General features: G+C 38.6%; 1 pseudogene; it reads right to left on the bottom strand.

Moving 5' to 3' along the window:
* Positions 1-13,345: 13,345 nt before the first annotated feature.
* Positions 13,346-14,215, bottom strand: LOC149169115 (protein ALTERED XYLOGLUCAN 9 pseudogene; annotated as a pseudogene).
* Positions 14,216-17,110: the final 2,895 nt, after the last annotated feature.

Genomic DNA, 17,110 nt, shown 5'->3' with positions numbered 1-17,110 from the left:
CTTTCTTATTTTGTGTTAAATATAACTATGAAAAACCCCTTGGGGCATAGGTACATTTCACAATTAGGTGTCCATGTTGAGAAGATCCATTGGTGCAGGGCATCTGATTTTGGCCAGAAACCGTTAAATCTACAAATAACTGCACTATTAGATAAATCGGTGTGTAAGCTAGTTACCTCTGGCATAGATACTTGTAGAGTTGGTGATTCTGGCTTTTGTTCAACAATGTAGGGTCCTGGTAACTCTGATGGTGGTGCTGCTTTATTTTTCATTTTTTCCTTCCCTTTTACTGCATCCCGAAAGGAACCTGTATTTTTAGAGCTGGTTCCAGAGCTTCCGCCACGTAGTCGGAGAGTTAGGATAATGGCTGAATCTTTGGTAATGCCATAGTGCTAGAGGGTTTTGATGTCCTGCATACTGTACCCTGAGTATATGAGGTTTTGAAGTCGTGCTGGGGTTCCAAGGCGACCTTGTATTTCCTTTTTTAGCACATGGATGCTCATTGCCTTGCTGAGCCGCATGCAGAAGTGTTTGCCCTCAATCAATTTGATGAAAAATTTGGACCAGCTTTGCATCCGTGCGGATTAGATCGGTCTTGTGGAGCCCTTGCTGAACCAGATCTGCGTCCTTGCGAAGTGAATCAATCTTGTGGAACCCTAGCGTTGCTGGATTTGGCTGACTGGGAGGTAATGGTGCGTTGTTCTGTTCATCCTTTGTTTGAATGGCCATTCCTAACCTGGACATTTCCCTGTTGTCTTTAAGCGTAACCGAAACATGGTGGGTTTGTAGATCTGGTCGGAGATAGGCTGCATCACCCACTCCATGTCGAAATTTGATGAGTTTTGACGGCTCTTGGGAGGATAAACCCTGAGACAGTGGGTGCGTCCGTGACCTGTATGAAGGTCGACCTACCGCCGAGGACCGATCCGCCACAGGGGATTTGTTATTCGGCCCACTGCGGAACCAACTCCATGTCTGAGTATTTGATGTCGGCAGCCTTGCAGCTGATTTCCTGAGGGGGCTAGCTACTAACACACCCCCATCCTTCTCTAGCAGTGTGGCGGCGGCGCTCAGGCGTCCAGAAACCCTATCCATCTCAGCTATACTCAATGCTCAAACCGAATCATGATGTTGTTATTGGTATGTTTCTTATTATGTTTAGAGAGTACTATACCTATGCTTATGTGTGATGGGTCTAATTCCCCAAGGGGTTGTCTATGGTCATGATGATAAATCATTGGTTGATTGGTTAAGAGGGTACACTTCACAGGTTCCCATTTTCTTATGTTGATAATCATCACTTGGAACTTGACGAGATGTAGATGGGGTGATATTTGAGTTCTTTTGATGAGGTTCCCTATAACTTGTTGATATATTTCCTATGGTCATCACATGTTGGCAAGGATGGGATCACATTTGAGGAAAGTGTTTGGCACGTTCCCTTTTGTTCTCTTGATTTATTATTTGGGCTATATTGGCACATGTGGAAATAACATATTATTATTTTGGTGAAGGCAATCCCTTTTATACCGTGGTGGGCACATACTTTACAACTTGTACTATATCTTGTACATTATATGGTATAATCCTACCCTTGATTTGAGCAACCCATACATATGGTTGGCCCCACTCTTTATCCATGGCATATTTGTTTACATAGAAACAATATCATATTAATTGGGGTTGTACACCACTATTTCATGGAGTCATGGGTAAACATGCCTAGCACATGAGTTATGAAGGATACACTATTTATCACATGGGATATCCACCTTTTAAAATTATGGAGCTGTCATTGTGATGTTGTGGGTCCAAATGTTCACATATTGTCATAGTGGTGGATGCATATAATATGCTATGGAGCTGTTTTATATTTCTTGGCACATGGATCCATCATGTGATAGTTGTTGAAGTGAATGGAGTTATTTATTTGAGATGTGGATTGAACTTTCTATTACTTAGCCCATGATATTTAAGGAGGACGCATGACACTTTAATTTAATGGAGCTGGATTTTTATTACGTTGACTGGTTGAGCTTGCATAATGATTGATTAATCTGTTGCGTGTATTTTGGGTATCACATGAATCTGCCTTGAATTGGATCCATTCTTTGGTTGGAGTTTTGGGTCCTTCTTCACACTCAATTGGGTAACTATATTATTTTAACATTGTTGGATTGTCTAGTGGATTTGGTTACATAAGAACATTTTTGAATTTGTTTTCCTTGGATATTTGATTAATTATTCTAGGATAAGTAAGTAGATCTCAACAACTTAGTTATATTTCTAGTAAGGAAGTTGTCGAGGGGGTTATTTTATTTTATTCCTTAGAGAGCTAATGTATCTAGGAAATGGTTACTTATTTATGTTGAGATGTTCTTGAAAGTTAAATATTAAGTTCCTAATGTTTTATTTTTTATGGTGACATTTTATTTGCTTTGTTTATACATGTCATATGGCCACATAATGGCCACTATCACGCAACTAAAGAAAATCTGTTCGAGTTTCTTGCTTGTCTGGGAAAAAATGGCATTGACATTGCTGATGCTGAGGTATATGTTGTATAAATCCCTTACACTCTACTTTATTTTATATTCCAGTGTTCATCACCTTTCATGCCTTATACTTTGAATTTCATCTTCTTTAATTTTCATAACAGGAACTCAGTATTGATGCTAAGAAGAAAAAACTAAAGAAAGAGGAGAACAATAACACTAGAGAAATGTATGTCGAAAGAGAGAGAGAAGATAACTGGCCTAGTGATACCCTTAAATGTAAGGACTTGATTCCAATTATTAGAGCCTCAATTTTGTTATACACTAATAGATCTATTTTCCTATTAATTTAAAAGTAATAAAAGGAGCTTGCTGACCTTCTCACATAGCTTTAAACATTTAACATCTTATCATTTTATCATAAGCGACATAAATTAAGGTGAGCATTCCATTGATATCAACTTAACAAGAGTAGTCCATGGAAAAATACCTGTTCCGGCGGTTGATGATGATACCTTTGTCTTATAGCTCCGGCTGAACGCTCCTTCTGACTGACTCAACCGGATTTACCTCCCAGCCAACTAGGAAATAAATTCCTAGCCCACGAAACCTCCACAGGTTTCCTAGCCCTCCATGCCCAAGTCCAACCAGATATAGTGTGTCCTCAAGAAGAATGTGCAAAACTAGATAATGATGCTTTCCTCCTCTCAAACCCAAGAAACCTCCATAGGTTTCCAAGGTCTCCCAAAATCATAACAAGGCCAAACAATCACAACCAACCCCCACAATCCTAAGCAAGACTCCAAAACCCCCCCCTTTTCTTCCTTCCCCATTCCCTTTTTATACCCTCTTTCCTTTCTCCATCTTAACCACCTCTCATTAATGTCATTAACTTCTCATCCATCCTTAGTTGACTTCTCTTCTCCCAAATAAGCTAGGAGTACATTTGGAATTGTGACATGAATATAAAATTGAGAATTTAATGGGAAAGGATCATGTCTTCTCCCAAGTAAATCTGGAAAGTACATTTGGGAATGTGAAGTGTAATTACATGGAGAGGACCATGTCTTCTCCTTAGTAAATGTGAGGATACATTGGGGAATGTGAAATGAATAAATATATATTGATGATAAGATGGAGAGGACTATGTCTTCTCCCAAGTAAATGTGAGGGTACATTGGGGAATGTGAAATGTACTTACATGGAGAGGACCATGTCTTCTCCTTAGTAAATGTGAGGGTACATTGGGGAATGTGAAATGAATAAATATATATTGATGATAAGATGGAGAGGACTATGTCTTCTTCCAAGTAAATGTGAGGGTACATTGGGGAATGTGAAATGAATACATATATTTTGAAATAATGGAAGGAGACCATATCCTACATAATATTCAATTTGAGAAGGTAAGTGGGGAATTTGAATAATGGAAATCGTAAATTTATATTAGACCAATATTTCTCAATATTTTCAGATAATGTAAATATTAACAAAATTTGTAGGATAAGATTTAAGTGGGGCATTACATACACCCCTCCTTCAGGAAACTTCGTCCCGAAGTTAGAATGAAAAGATACAAGGAGTTTGAAAGCATAGCAAACCATAGAGAGTTATAGCATTAAAATTTGATAAGTCAGACAATGACATTACTTCCCATCCAGAGTCTCCAACTGATTTATATCTTCCTATCCACCCTGGCCTACTTTCGTTCCTGCCCTATCCGTCCTCTGCTGCCTTATCAGTGGAAAAGGCCATACTAACCACTGATAAAACCGACATGGTGGGAGCGTCGAATTCCTCGACCAAACTTTCCCCAGCAGGAATCTGGCAATCGTCATCACACGTCTAGGGGGAGCGTTCAGCTGTCCTCCCCACGATTCTAGGTTTCGGAGGATACACGGTGGGAAACACCTCCACCCCTCCTTCAGAGCACGGACCACACTACAGAGCTGGTTGGACTTGTCATCGAATAATCCAGTCAGGTCATCTTGCCACCTGTCATTTGCATTTTTTTCTCATGTCATAAGAGTGCATATCAAGTAGATACCAATGAAGTAAAATAATGTACATTATACCTTCCTCATGAGATGTCTCATCCTTCCCTCTTGGCTATCACATAGTTCTTTTCCCCTGCGGGTTAGCCTCTCATTCATGCATTTATATAACAACAAGACATATAATCATCACATTACTAAGTCTAGTATCCATGTGTCAATCTAGGAATTCTCGCTAAGTCATTCATTTAAATAAATCATATCCACTTGAGCTATATATGAACCAAAGTAATTTTGATAAGTTACGCACTAGATAGTCCATCACTAAGTGAGTCATACATGTAGTCCATACATCAACCATTTCTATCATTAATATCAAATCTATCAACTGATTCATATAAGTAGTTTTATGTGTCAACCAAATGCATCAATATTACATAATGTTCATAAATAAATAACATGGAAATAGGATCTTAACATAGGTAGCTATCTAAGTCAAAATAGGCATCACAGATGCTCAAAAAGTGAGGGGTAGTCACGATGCATAGTCTCTGCATCCTCCCAGGTAGCAGATCCTGGGCTATACTTGTCCCACTGGACCTTAACTTGGTCCACCGTGCGACGTCTGAGCTGTCGAACCCTACGGTCCAATATGCGTAATGGTTCTACCATTATGGTTCCCATGTCCGAGACCTACAAGTCCTGCCAATCTAGTTTGTGAGATTCATCAGAAACATAATGTCGTAAAACAGATACATGAAAAAAATCATGAGTTTTATGCAAATGGGGCGGCAGTACAAGACAATAGGCAACTGGTCCAATCTTCTCCTTGATCCTAAAAGGTCCTACGAACCGAGGTGACAATTTCGTCCCCTTCCCAAACCGGATGGTGCTTTTGTTGGGCCGGATACAAATAAAAACTTGGTCCCCTACTTCATAACTGCGATCAATCCTATGTGAATCAGCATAACTCTTCTTGTCTATCCTGTGCTTCCTTTAACCTTTGTTGAACCTGCTTTACCTGTTCCTCCATTTCTTGAACTAATTCTGGGCCAACTATCACTCGGTCCTCCAACTTTTCCCAACTCAACGGCGTCCTGCAAGGTCTTCCATATAGAGCTTGATAAGGAGGCATCCCGATTGAACTGTGATAACTGTTATTATAGGCAAACTCTACCAATGGTAAGTACCTTTCCCACTGAGTTTGATTATCCATGACGTACATCCTAAGCATGTCCTCCAGAACCTGATTTACTCTTTTAGTCTGCCCATCTGTTTCTGGATGATATGCAGTGCTTAGGTTTAACTGAGTTCCTAGTGCTGACTGCAAACTTGTCCAAAACCTAGATGTAAATTGGGATTCTCTATCAGAAATGATCTTTGTGGGCAATCCGTGCAGTCGGATAACTTCATTGACAAACACTCGCGCCACATCCGTAACATCGTAAGTGTCCCTTACTGGGATGAAATGGGCACTTTTGGTCAATTTATCAACTATAACCAATATAGCATTGTGCCTCTGGGAAGTGAGTGGCAAACCCACCACAAAATCCATGGAAATTACTTCCCATTTAGATGTAGGGATGTCATGAGGTTGCAAGAGTCCTGCTGGATGGCGATGATCAGCCTTCACTCACTGACATTCAAGACATTTGGCGACAAACTGGACTATGTCATGCTTCATGCCTGCCCAAAAGAAGAGTTTCCTTGCGTCTTCGTACATCTTCTTTACCCCAGGATGTGCACAATAGAGTGCTCTATGAGACTCTCCGAGGATGGTTTCTCTTATACCCCCTTCCTTAGGTACGTACATTCTCCCTTGGAATCTCAATAGCCCATCTGGTTCAAGGACATATCCTTCAAACTTTGGTTCTATCTGTTTCCCATTTTGGATAGCTGAGATGACTTTTAAATACCAACTATCTTCAAAGAGTTTCTCCAATATCCGCTCCCTTAAATTTACCTTTAAGGCTACTAGGGAGAAAGTTCGTGGCCTCCTGCTTAGTGCATCTGCCACTACATTCTCCTTTCCCTTGATGTATGAGATTTCAAAATCATACTCACTCATGAATTCGCTCCATCGCCTTTGTCTAGCATTCAAATCCCTTTGAGTGAAGAGATGCTTTAGGCTTTGATGATCTGTTCTTAACTCAAATCTTCTCCCAATGAGGTAGTGTCTCCATAGCTTCAAGGCTAACATCACTGCTGCCAATTCTAAGTCGTGGGTAGCATATAACTCTTCATGCTTCTTCAATTTTCTAGAAGCGTAAGCTATTACTCCGCCTTCTTGCATCAATACTGCACCCAATCCCTGCGTCGAAGCATCGGTGCAGACAGTGAAGTCTTTTCTCATGTCTGGTACTTGAAGGATCGATGCACTAGTTAGTAACCTCTTCAGCTCTGTGAATGCAGTGCCACATTCATTTGTCCATTCATACCTAACCCCCTTTCGCTGTAATGTGGTGATGGGTTTTGCAATCCTTGAAAACCCTTCCACAAACCTGCGATAATACCCAGCTAGCCCCATAAAACTACGTACCTCATGGGCATTTTTTGGTACTGGCCAATCCATTATGGCCTTCACCTTTTCCGAGTCAATTGAAATCCCTTCTCCTGAAATGATGTGCCCAAGGTAATGGACTTTCTTCTGAAAGAAGGAACACTTTGACAATTTCCCATACAATTGGTTTTCCCTTAAACAAGTCAATACTACCCTTAGGTGCTTTTCATGCTCCTTTTCATTCTTAGAATATATAAGAATGTCATCAAGGAAGACTTGCACGAATTGGTCCAAATACTTCATGAACACACCATTCATGAGGCTCATGAATACTGCTGGTGCATTGGTTAAACCGAATGGAACAACTACAAACTCATAGTGCCCAAATCGAGTTCGAAATGCAGTTTTTGAGATGTCTTCCTCCTTTATCCTCAATTGGTGGTACCCAGATCGTAGATCGATTTTTGAGAAGACCGCTGCCCCCTTCATTTGATCAAATAAGTCATCTATTCGAGGTATTGGGTACCTATTCTTTATCGTGGCTCTGTTTAAGTCTCTATAATCTATGCATAGGCGCAGGGAACCATCCTTCTTCTTGACAAAAATTACTGGTGCACCCCAAGGGGAAATACTAGGTCTGATCAATCCCAAGTCTAAGAGCTCCTTTAACTGCATCTGCAACTCACAAAGCTCTGGAGTTGTCATCCTATAGGGTGTCTTAGATATTGGTTCTGCACCTAGTTTCAGATCAATGGTGAAATCAATCTCTCTTACAGGAGGTAATCCAGGCAATTCCTCTGGAAAAACATCCTTGAATTCCGCCAAAACTGGATGTTGATCCAGGGAAGGTCCTTTCTGGTCACTTACAGTCTCGACCAAATACAGTTTACAACCTTGTCTGAGACAACGTTTTACCTTCATCATGGATATGAATCGTAGGGACACTCCCCTCTTGAGTCCACAAATCTCAATTGGCCTACCTTCATCATCTAAACAGATCACCTTCTTCTTGAACAGTCTACCAAAGCTCGATGAGCTTCTAGCCAGTCCATTCCTACAATTACATCATATGTTCCCAATTCTGTGACGTATGCCTTTAACTTAGTCATACACACCCCGAGGTTTACCTGACATTGGTCAACACTAGGCCCTACTACTTGTTTTATTACAGAAGCCATCTCGAATTGTTTAAAGTCATCGTGCTCATAGGTTGCCAACCCACATTTTTCTAATGCAACTGGTGAAATGAAACTATCTGTAGCACCAGAGTCAAACAAAATTTTAACTTTTACTTTGTTTATCATGCCTGAGGTTTCTACTACGGCAGACTGGTGTTCAACTTGCTGATTGTCAAATGTGGCATAGATTCGGTGGTGGCTACCTGCTCCCCCCATTGGTTCTTTTCCCTCTCTTTTGTTGTTACTGGTTCGAAACTCTGGGCAGTCTCGCTGGTAATGAGGTCCTCCGCATCCCCAACAAGTGATGTGTGGTGGACCTTGAACCGAATGATGTGGAGTTCTTTGGAAAGAGTTTCTTCCCCTGGAACCCCTACCCCCACTTGTTGTTCCTCGCCTATGACTTTGATTTGTACGCGCCCTTGAAACTGTGGGTGAAGTTGCACTAGAAACCATGGAAATTCCTACTGTTGGTGTTCTAGGTATAACCCTGTTTCCATATGGTGGTGGCCTCCGACTTCCCCCCTTGGGAAGGTACGAGGGGCCTTCCCCATAAACCCTGTTTGACGTGGAAAGATGGCTCTGCCTTCACCCTTTAAATCTAGGTGTTCTTCGACATAACGAGCCTGTTCTACAGCTTCTGCAACTGAGGATGGTTTCCACATCCGTACCATTGCCCTAATCTTAGGTCTCAATCCATACATAAAACGATCCGCTTGGCGCTGATCAGTATCCATGTAGGAAACGTACTTGACCAATTCCATAAATCGAATTTCATATTCTTCTACAGTACGACCTCCCTGTATCAGGGCATGGAAGGCTCCTACCTGTTGTTCTTCATAATATGCTGGTAGGTACTTCTTCCTAAACCTCTCCTCAAACAATTCCCAAGTAACTGTGTCTGGAGTGAGGTGTAGTTGACGCTCCAAGTTACCCCACCAATTCAGAGCACTATCTTTGAGTTGGAATATTGCTATTTTGGCTTTGGAATTGGAATTGTAATCCCTTAGTGCGAAACACCTTCCCATCCCCTCTAACCAGGCTTCTGCACACTCACTGGCACGACCTCCTGCAAATTCTGGGAGTTTAATCTTCTGGAGCTCTCTAGTAATGTCCTCAACTGGAGGTCTTCTATCATAGTCTCTAGATCCCTCGGGGTTCCCTAACCCTGATGAAGGGTGTTCCCCTTCCATTTCATTTGTTTGGCGCCCTCTTAAGGTTTCATTAATTGCTTCCAGGGAACGTAGAATTAGAGTCAATTCTGGTGAAGGTAATGGGTTATTTGAAGGAGGTCCTTGTGAAGACTCTCCAAGCCCTTGGTTCCTTCGCGTCCTCACCATTTTGATTTGTTCAAAATCTGCATGATATCTAAGACTTATTAGCATTATTCCTAACATTTTCTACCATATTCTAGATAGTCCATAGAGAACCCTAAGCAATAGATCAATTCAAGTTATGCAAGTTACTTCTTAGCCACAAATTTAAACTTTAGAACATGTTATCATAGGCTAGATCACTGGTTAAAAACACTGTTGGTGCTCTATTTAAGTGTTGTGTGCATTTTTACCTGCCTACCAACACCTCATTTCTGTTTGCTGAGCTAGTGTTTGCTATGCAAACTGCTATAACTAAATTTCTCCCTGAATTCACAACTGGTCAACCTACAGCAATAATTACTCATTTATGGTTTGCAAGTCCACTATAATGGTTTGAATGAAGTGCAATAGCATGGTACAGGCTACAGCGATATATTCCCCACCCAGATGCCCCTTGTAAAGAGCAAAGAAAAGAAGTCCACAATCCTTGGGATTCTGCAGTATATGAAATCATCCATGTGCTTTGCAATGGAATTATGATTGAAAAAAGTGTATTATATGAACACTGTAAACTTTCATATTGATGGAAAACATATTTTGATAGCTTTCATTAGTGGCTTTCTTATGACGCAACTAGTGTCACCATACTCCAAAAATATAATTTCTTTTCCTTTCTTCATAAAGAATATACAATGTTATTATTACAATTACGTTATAATGAAGACTGAACCTAGTTACAATTTCAATACTAGGGGCACAACAATTACTCTCTTGTACATAGAAAGGAATCTAGTGCTTTATAGAATTTTTAATTTTAATTAATTTTTTTTTTTATTTATTTATTTTTATTTTTTATTATTATTATTATTATTATTATTATTATTATTATTATTATTATTATTATTTTTTTTTTTTTTTTTTTTTTTTTTTTTTTTTTTGGTCTAGCAACCTATAGATGTTTGCTTGAAGTTCCCATGTTTAATAACAAACAACTAGTGATTGTAATAGATCCTAAAAAGAACAAGTCCACAGCAAGACCCCACTTGAATATTCAAAGACCCATGATTCAAGGTTGATAAGCTGATATTCTGAATGTTTCATGTTATCGAGCTCTTCTTCCTACAATATGCAAGTATTGACCAATAACAAAATGTTGGTAAACACATGTTTGCTACAATCATCTAGTTGATGTTGACATCAAATAACAAAGAACACTAACAAGAGACAAATATCAATAAAATGTTGGTAGACTTTTATTACAATTATCTTTGTATGATCCATAATCTACAAGTAATATTATTTTAACTAGACTACCACTGAAATCCGATCTTATCATATAAATATTTGTCTCCATCTTCTATTTACATGTGCAAAAGCTTATAAATGCTTAACTATGATCCAGATGGCCTTTTGACAACTAAAACTCTTAATTTGTTGCAACTTTTTTTGTTTCAACTTTGGCTACAATATGAAAGAGATTTGTTGGGTAGCAACCAAGGTCCTCGGCATGAAGACAATGACTATACATTTTCACAAAAGTATTTCTCTAGATGTATCCTTGCTTTCTATAGCCTTTTCACAAATATATTTCTCTAGATTTTTTTTTTATACTTTGCTCATAAGCTACATAGGACATATTTTGCTGCAGAAAATGACAAATTTAAGGCTTCCTTGTACAAGTTCTGCATACCCATACGATCCTGTTTTAAGTCACATGTTTTGTATCTTGCTACATTTAATACAATATGCCAAGCTCTACCTAGATGGTGGCTTTTTCCAAGGCATGGTAAGAAGGCGAGTGCATATAAGCATGAAGTAATGTTCCAGCCCTGCAATCCTGGGCTATAAGAAAATATAAAAAAGAAATGAAATGATAGTTCTTGGTATAGAAGAGAGTTGTTCCTGCATTTTTAAATGCACATGGACAACTGCAGTCAAATTTTAAGTTTCAACACTAGGTTTCTATGCAGATTCCACGAAAAACTGTGTAAGCATAAGCTTTTGAGCCCACACCCCTGACATTTCAACTTGATCCTTACCAAATTGAAGATTTATAAGCAACATTTTCCAAGCCCTAGCGGTGACTGTAAATTTCTAAGTGGTGTCTTCCAAATCATAGTATGCATAACCATCTTGTGTGAACTAAGTTTTTGCAGAAAAAAGAATTGAAGTGTTGTATCCAAGAGTGCACTTGAGAACTTGTGTTATGGAAAAGTCTATATAATTTGAACTGATGGTAGAATTGCTGGTGGTGGGTATGTGGATGAAAAATGTACTACTCTCAGAAGACAGGCTCTGCAACTTTGGATGTCTTGTAGCCATTTTGGTTAATGTAATTAAAATCACAGTATGACATGAAAGGATCAAGTTAGCATACCTTGGTTGTAAGATGAATATGAGATCTGCAATTTCAATTAACATGAAATCCCAAAACTATTGAAAATGATTTTATTCTCAGTTGTATAAAGAAGTAAATTCATGTGTTCCATTAAGGATACTTCATATTTGAAGCTCTACTAAAATTAGTGTAATTATATGCTTCTATATTGGATTTTATGGTCTTGATCAAATGCAGCTTTGTCAGTGAGCACATTGAAACACTAGAGGAAATTGACATGGAATACAAAGAATTGGCCCTTCAATTTGGTATTGTGAACTGGTAGCGTGTGCCAGCATTGGGATGTGAACCTACCTTCGTTTCATATTTGGCAGATGCTGTAATTGAGGGGCTTCCTTATGTTGGAGCAATGGCTGTGTCAAATCTTGAGGCTCGCCAGGTATATAAAAACACTGAAAGCCGTGTTTAATCTTTATGCCGACTGCTTTACTTTTTTCATTTTGGATTACTAATGGAATTTGGGATGATAAAACCCCACAAATATTATCTGGTGTTGCAATATCTTCAGTTTTTTTTTTTTTTAGAGTGTAGCATAAACCACATGCTATAGTTCTTTTTCATGTTCTAGCATAACTAGACTAGCGGTTGATTACATTGACACTTATTTGTTGTACAGACATTGGTTCTAAATATATAAAAAAAACCAACTATGTGAATATATAAATTTAAGCCCATGCACTTGGCATTCAAACTTGTTTCTGGCCAAAATCAAAATTGATAAGGGGCAACCTCCAAGCCATGGTGACTATATCTCTGTGACTAGGGGAGTTGTCTCAAGGGTAGAACTGACACAATATGTGTATGGGGCTTCTCATCTTATGGCCATACAGGTTGATGCAGGTATCAACCCAGGTAACAGTGGAGGCCCAACAATTATGAAAAGGTTGCTAGTGTAGCTTTCCAAAACCTGTTCGAGGAAGATTAGCGCTTAATAAAATAGAGGTGAAATACATCGAATTGAATGGTCATAGAAATAAACTATCAACATAGCAGAAAATAATAAAAATCAATTCTACATGTGTTGCTGTGTGCAGGTGTGGGTACAAGAGCAGGTATAACATGGATGAAAATCCTTCTAAATTCAACTTCAATGATGTGGTAATTTTCCATTGTGAAGGAGGGTGTTGTCACATGATACATCACAGGTGCAGTCGATGGAGGGGTCAAAGAATCTATGCAGCTCTGATAAAAATGGAATCAAAACGTATGGAGCTGAACATTAAAGATAACAATGATCGATGATTTGATTAAGAGGAGATCAATAAAACAAAATTGAATGGTTTAACAAAGTGAAGGGCAGGTAACATTATTCTAGTGAAGAGGGTAAGCCTTCTTTCAAGAATCAGAAGGAATCGATTATCTCTGGACCAGAAGGAATGTTAGACAATTAGTAATTTACTTTGGCCATCCAATGTCGCTGAATTGGCACAAACTGATTTGGCAGGCACACTCCCCATCCAAACAAGGTCAAAAGTTCACTTGTTGGGACTTGACCAGAATAGCATTCAACATTATCTGCACAATAGCTTCATATACAGCACCCTTGTAATGCATCCCATCATCTGTGCAATCGTGTCCACAACCTCTGCTCAAGCTCTTGATGTCAAGCAGCATGAGAGGCCCTCCCGTGGACCGCAAAAGCTTGCTCTTATGGATTTCTTCGGCATAAGCAGCACACATCTCTCTGGTCATCTTCTGCCTCTTTACCTCTGTGTTCAACATACCATTAATCAGAGTCGGAATGCCAAGCCAGAACATATGGGATGCCAGAACCACAACACGATTAGCATCAAACCCTTCGGTACCAAAATGTGGAGACAGAGGCAGGATGGAGACAACAAAATTCTGCAGTCTCCGCAGTGCTTCACCATAATGACTAGCATTGGTGACGTGAAGCATATGCCAAAGTCCTGTTCCCATGACCAGAACATCAGGATACCTACCGCCATGGTGATCATTCCCCAAAAATCTAGTTAAATTCACTGCAAAAGGTGCCCAAATAAAATCTACCTTTAACCCTCTTTCCTCCAACACAAATTCATAATCACTATGTCGTTTGAAAATATTCTTTGAGATGGATTCAGTGGATTCCAGTATCAGTTCTAACAGTGAGAGAGCCAGGTACCGAGCCTCTGAATCCCCGGCAACGGCAATCCATGAGCCATTGAGGAGATCCAAAGTATCGGTCCTGTTCAATCTTTGAAACCCATATCCAAATTCAATAGCCTGAGAATTCCAGTGCCATGTTCTGGATCCATTGAATGATGAACTATTATTATCATCAAAACCCTTGTTCTCCTCCCAGTCTACTTCATGGAGGACTGACTCGCAGGGCATTGGGGAATTTGACTTATCTACGCTAGGAAATGATGTAAACGAAAGAAAAAATATCGGAAATACTTGGAAAATAGGGCATGAGATGAACCCCTACCGCTAAGGTTATGAAGAGAGCCTGCGCTGAAGAAGAGCACTTTGTTCCGGCTGAGGTGCCACCCCGCCATCCCCATTGGAAGGAACAGAACAATGCAAGCTGCCAATATGCCCACTTGGACGCCACCAACCATGGTTGCTCTTCAATCTGATTGAATTTCTGGATCCGAGCACATCTCCAAGGGCTCCAAACCAAAATCTTTCATGTGCTCGGAGATGTTGGTCGGCACTACGATTTGCATCGATGAATGACTCGATCCTGAGATGTACTGACACCGCGCCTTTGAAAATATGGTCAAACCAATCAGGCTTTTGCTAGTGGAAGAAATGTCAGAGTCAAACCAAATGCGAATGGAATACGGACTCCTGTCATAAGTGAAGGCCAGTAGCCATGGGCGGGGATTCGCATCAAACGACAAGGAGACTTGTGGAAAGTATGAATTGCGGGTTTAGTAGGCTTTGGGTCCAGATTTTGAACCAAAGCTCTGATACCATGTGTAAGGACTTGATTCCAATTATTAGAGCCTCAATTTTGTTATACACTAACAGATCTATTTTCCTGTTAATTTAAAAGTAATAAAAGGAGCTTGCTGACCTTCTCACATAGCTTTAAACATTTAACATCTTATCATTTTATCATAAGCAACATAAATTAAGGTGAGCATTCCATTGATATCAACTTAACAAGAGTAGTCCATGGAAAAATACCTGTTCCGGCGGTTGATGATGATACCTTTGTCTTATAGCTCCAGCTGAATGCTCCTTCTGACCGACCCAACCGAATTTACCTCCCATCCAACTAGGAAATAAATTCCTAGCCCAGGAAACCTCCACAGGTTTCCTAGCCCTCCATGCCCAAGTCCAACCAGATATAGTGTGTCCTCAAGAAGAATGTGCAAAACTAGATAATGATACTTTCCTCCTCTCAAACCCAAGAAACCTCCACAGGTTTCCAAGGTCTCCCAAAATCATAACAAGGCCAAACAATCACAACCAACCCCCACAATCCTAAGCAAGACTCCAAACCCCCCCCTTTTCTTCCTTCCCCCTTCCCTTTTTATACCCTCTTTCATTTCTCCATCTTAACCACCTCTCATTAATGTCATTAACTTCTCATCCATCCTTAGTTGACTTCTCTTCTCCCAAGTAAGCTAGGAGTACATTTGGAATTGTGACATGAATATAAAATTGAGAATTTAATGGGAAAGGATCATGTCTTTTCCCAAGTAAATTTGGAAAGTACATTTGGGAATGTGAAGTGTAATTACATGGAGAGGACCATGTCTTTTCCTTAGTAAATGTGAGGGTACATTGGGGAATGTGAAATGAATAAATATATATTGATGATAAGATGGAGAGGACTATGTCTTCTCCCAAGTAAATGTGAGGGTACATTGGGGAATGTGAAATGTACTTACATGGAGAGGACCATGTCTTGTCCTTAGTAAATGTGAGGGTACATTGGGGAATGTGAAATGAATAAATATATATTGATAATAAGATGGAGAGGACTATGTTTTCTCCCAAGTAAATGTGAGGGTACATTAGGGAATGTGAAATGAATACATATATTTTGAAATAATGGAAGGAGACCATATCCTACATAATATTCAATTTGAGAAGGTAAGTGGGGAGTTTGAATAATGGAAATCATAAATTTATATTAGACCAATATTTCTCAATATTTTCAGATAATGTAAATATTAACAAAATTTGTAGGATAAGATTTAAGTGGGGCATTACATTAAAGATAATATCCTACATGATATCCATACTAATGGTCAAGTCTTTAGAGTTGGTGAATTCACCTGCAATGCCTTGGCAACACGATGTTAATGTTTTGAAGTGATATGAAACAATATTCATGTTTAAATTATATTCCAACTAATATTAAGTTGGAAACTCATACTGTAATACTTGACATTTTATATAATATAATATTTGTGGTTGAAATTATTTATTGTTGTACTTGATATTATTTAGTATTTTCATTAACATATGTAACTTTGTGTTTTCATATTAGATGAACATGCACATTATGGCATTTTTTTAATTTAGTCACTAAATCATACTAATTAATTTACGTTGATTAATAATCAAAACATAAAATCAATCTAAAACTACTAAATTAGTGATCTATATTGATTAAAGATAAACATCTCAAATAAATGAGTATAAAACGATTAAATTAGTTATTCATAATAATTATTAATGAAAGAAAATGAAATGAATATAAAATGCTAAATCAGTCATTTATATAATGAATATGAAACTACCAAAAAAAGATAAATGACTATTGTAAATGATAAATTTGTCATTACAAAATGACTAAATTTTGCATATATACGACTACAGTAGCTAATTTACAATATCTTATAACACGACCAAAATTTAGTCATATTTCTTTGGTCATTAATTGGTTTCAAACAATGAATAAAATTTGCATATATATGACTATTAGTAGCTAATTTACAGTATCTTATAACGCAACCAACATTTTGGTCATATTTCTTTGGTCATTAGTTTGTTTTATCGGTGGTCATATAGTAGTATAGTTTGTGGTGTTTTTTATCATTGATTATGGAAATTAATGACTAAATCAATGACTAAATTTATGACCAAATTTATGGCTAAATATAATACTATATGATAAATTTGAGACAACCAATTAATGACTAAGTTAAATGTGACTAAACGTTGGTTGTGTTATAAGATACTGTAAATTATTCACTATTGGTCACTGACTAAAAAATGGTCATTTATATGCAAATTTTACTCATTTTTTTAGTAAATAATTTTCCA

This window comes from Pinus tabuliformis, chromosome 4_2 (genome assembly GCF_031772625.1).
Source record: "Pinus tabuliformis cultivar Carrire ecotype Pingquan chromosome 4_2, CPIR1, whole genome shotgun sequence".
NCBI lineage: Eukaryota > Viridiplantae > Streptophyta > Pinopsida > Pinales > Pinaceae > Pinus > Pinus tabuliformis.
This window is presented reverse-complemented; position numbering and strand designations above follow the sequence as displayed.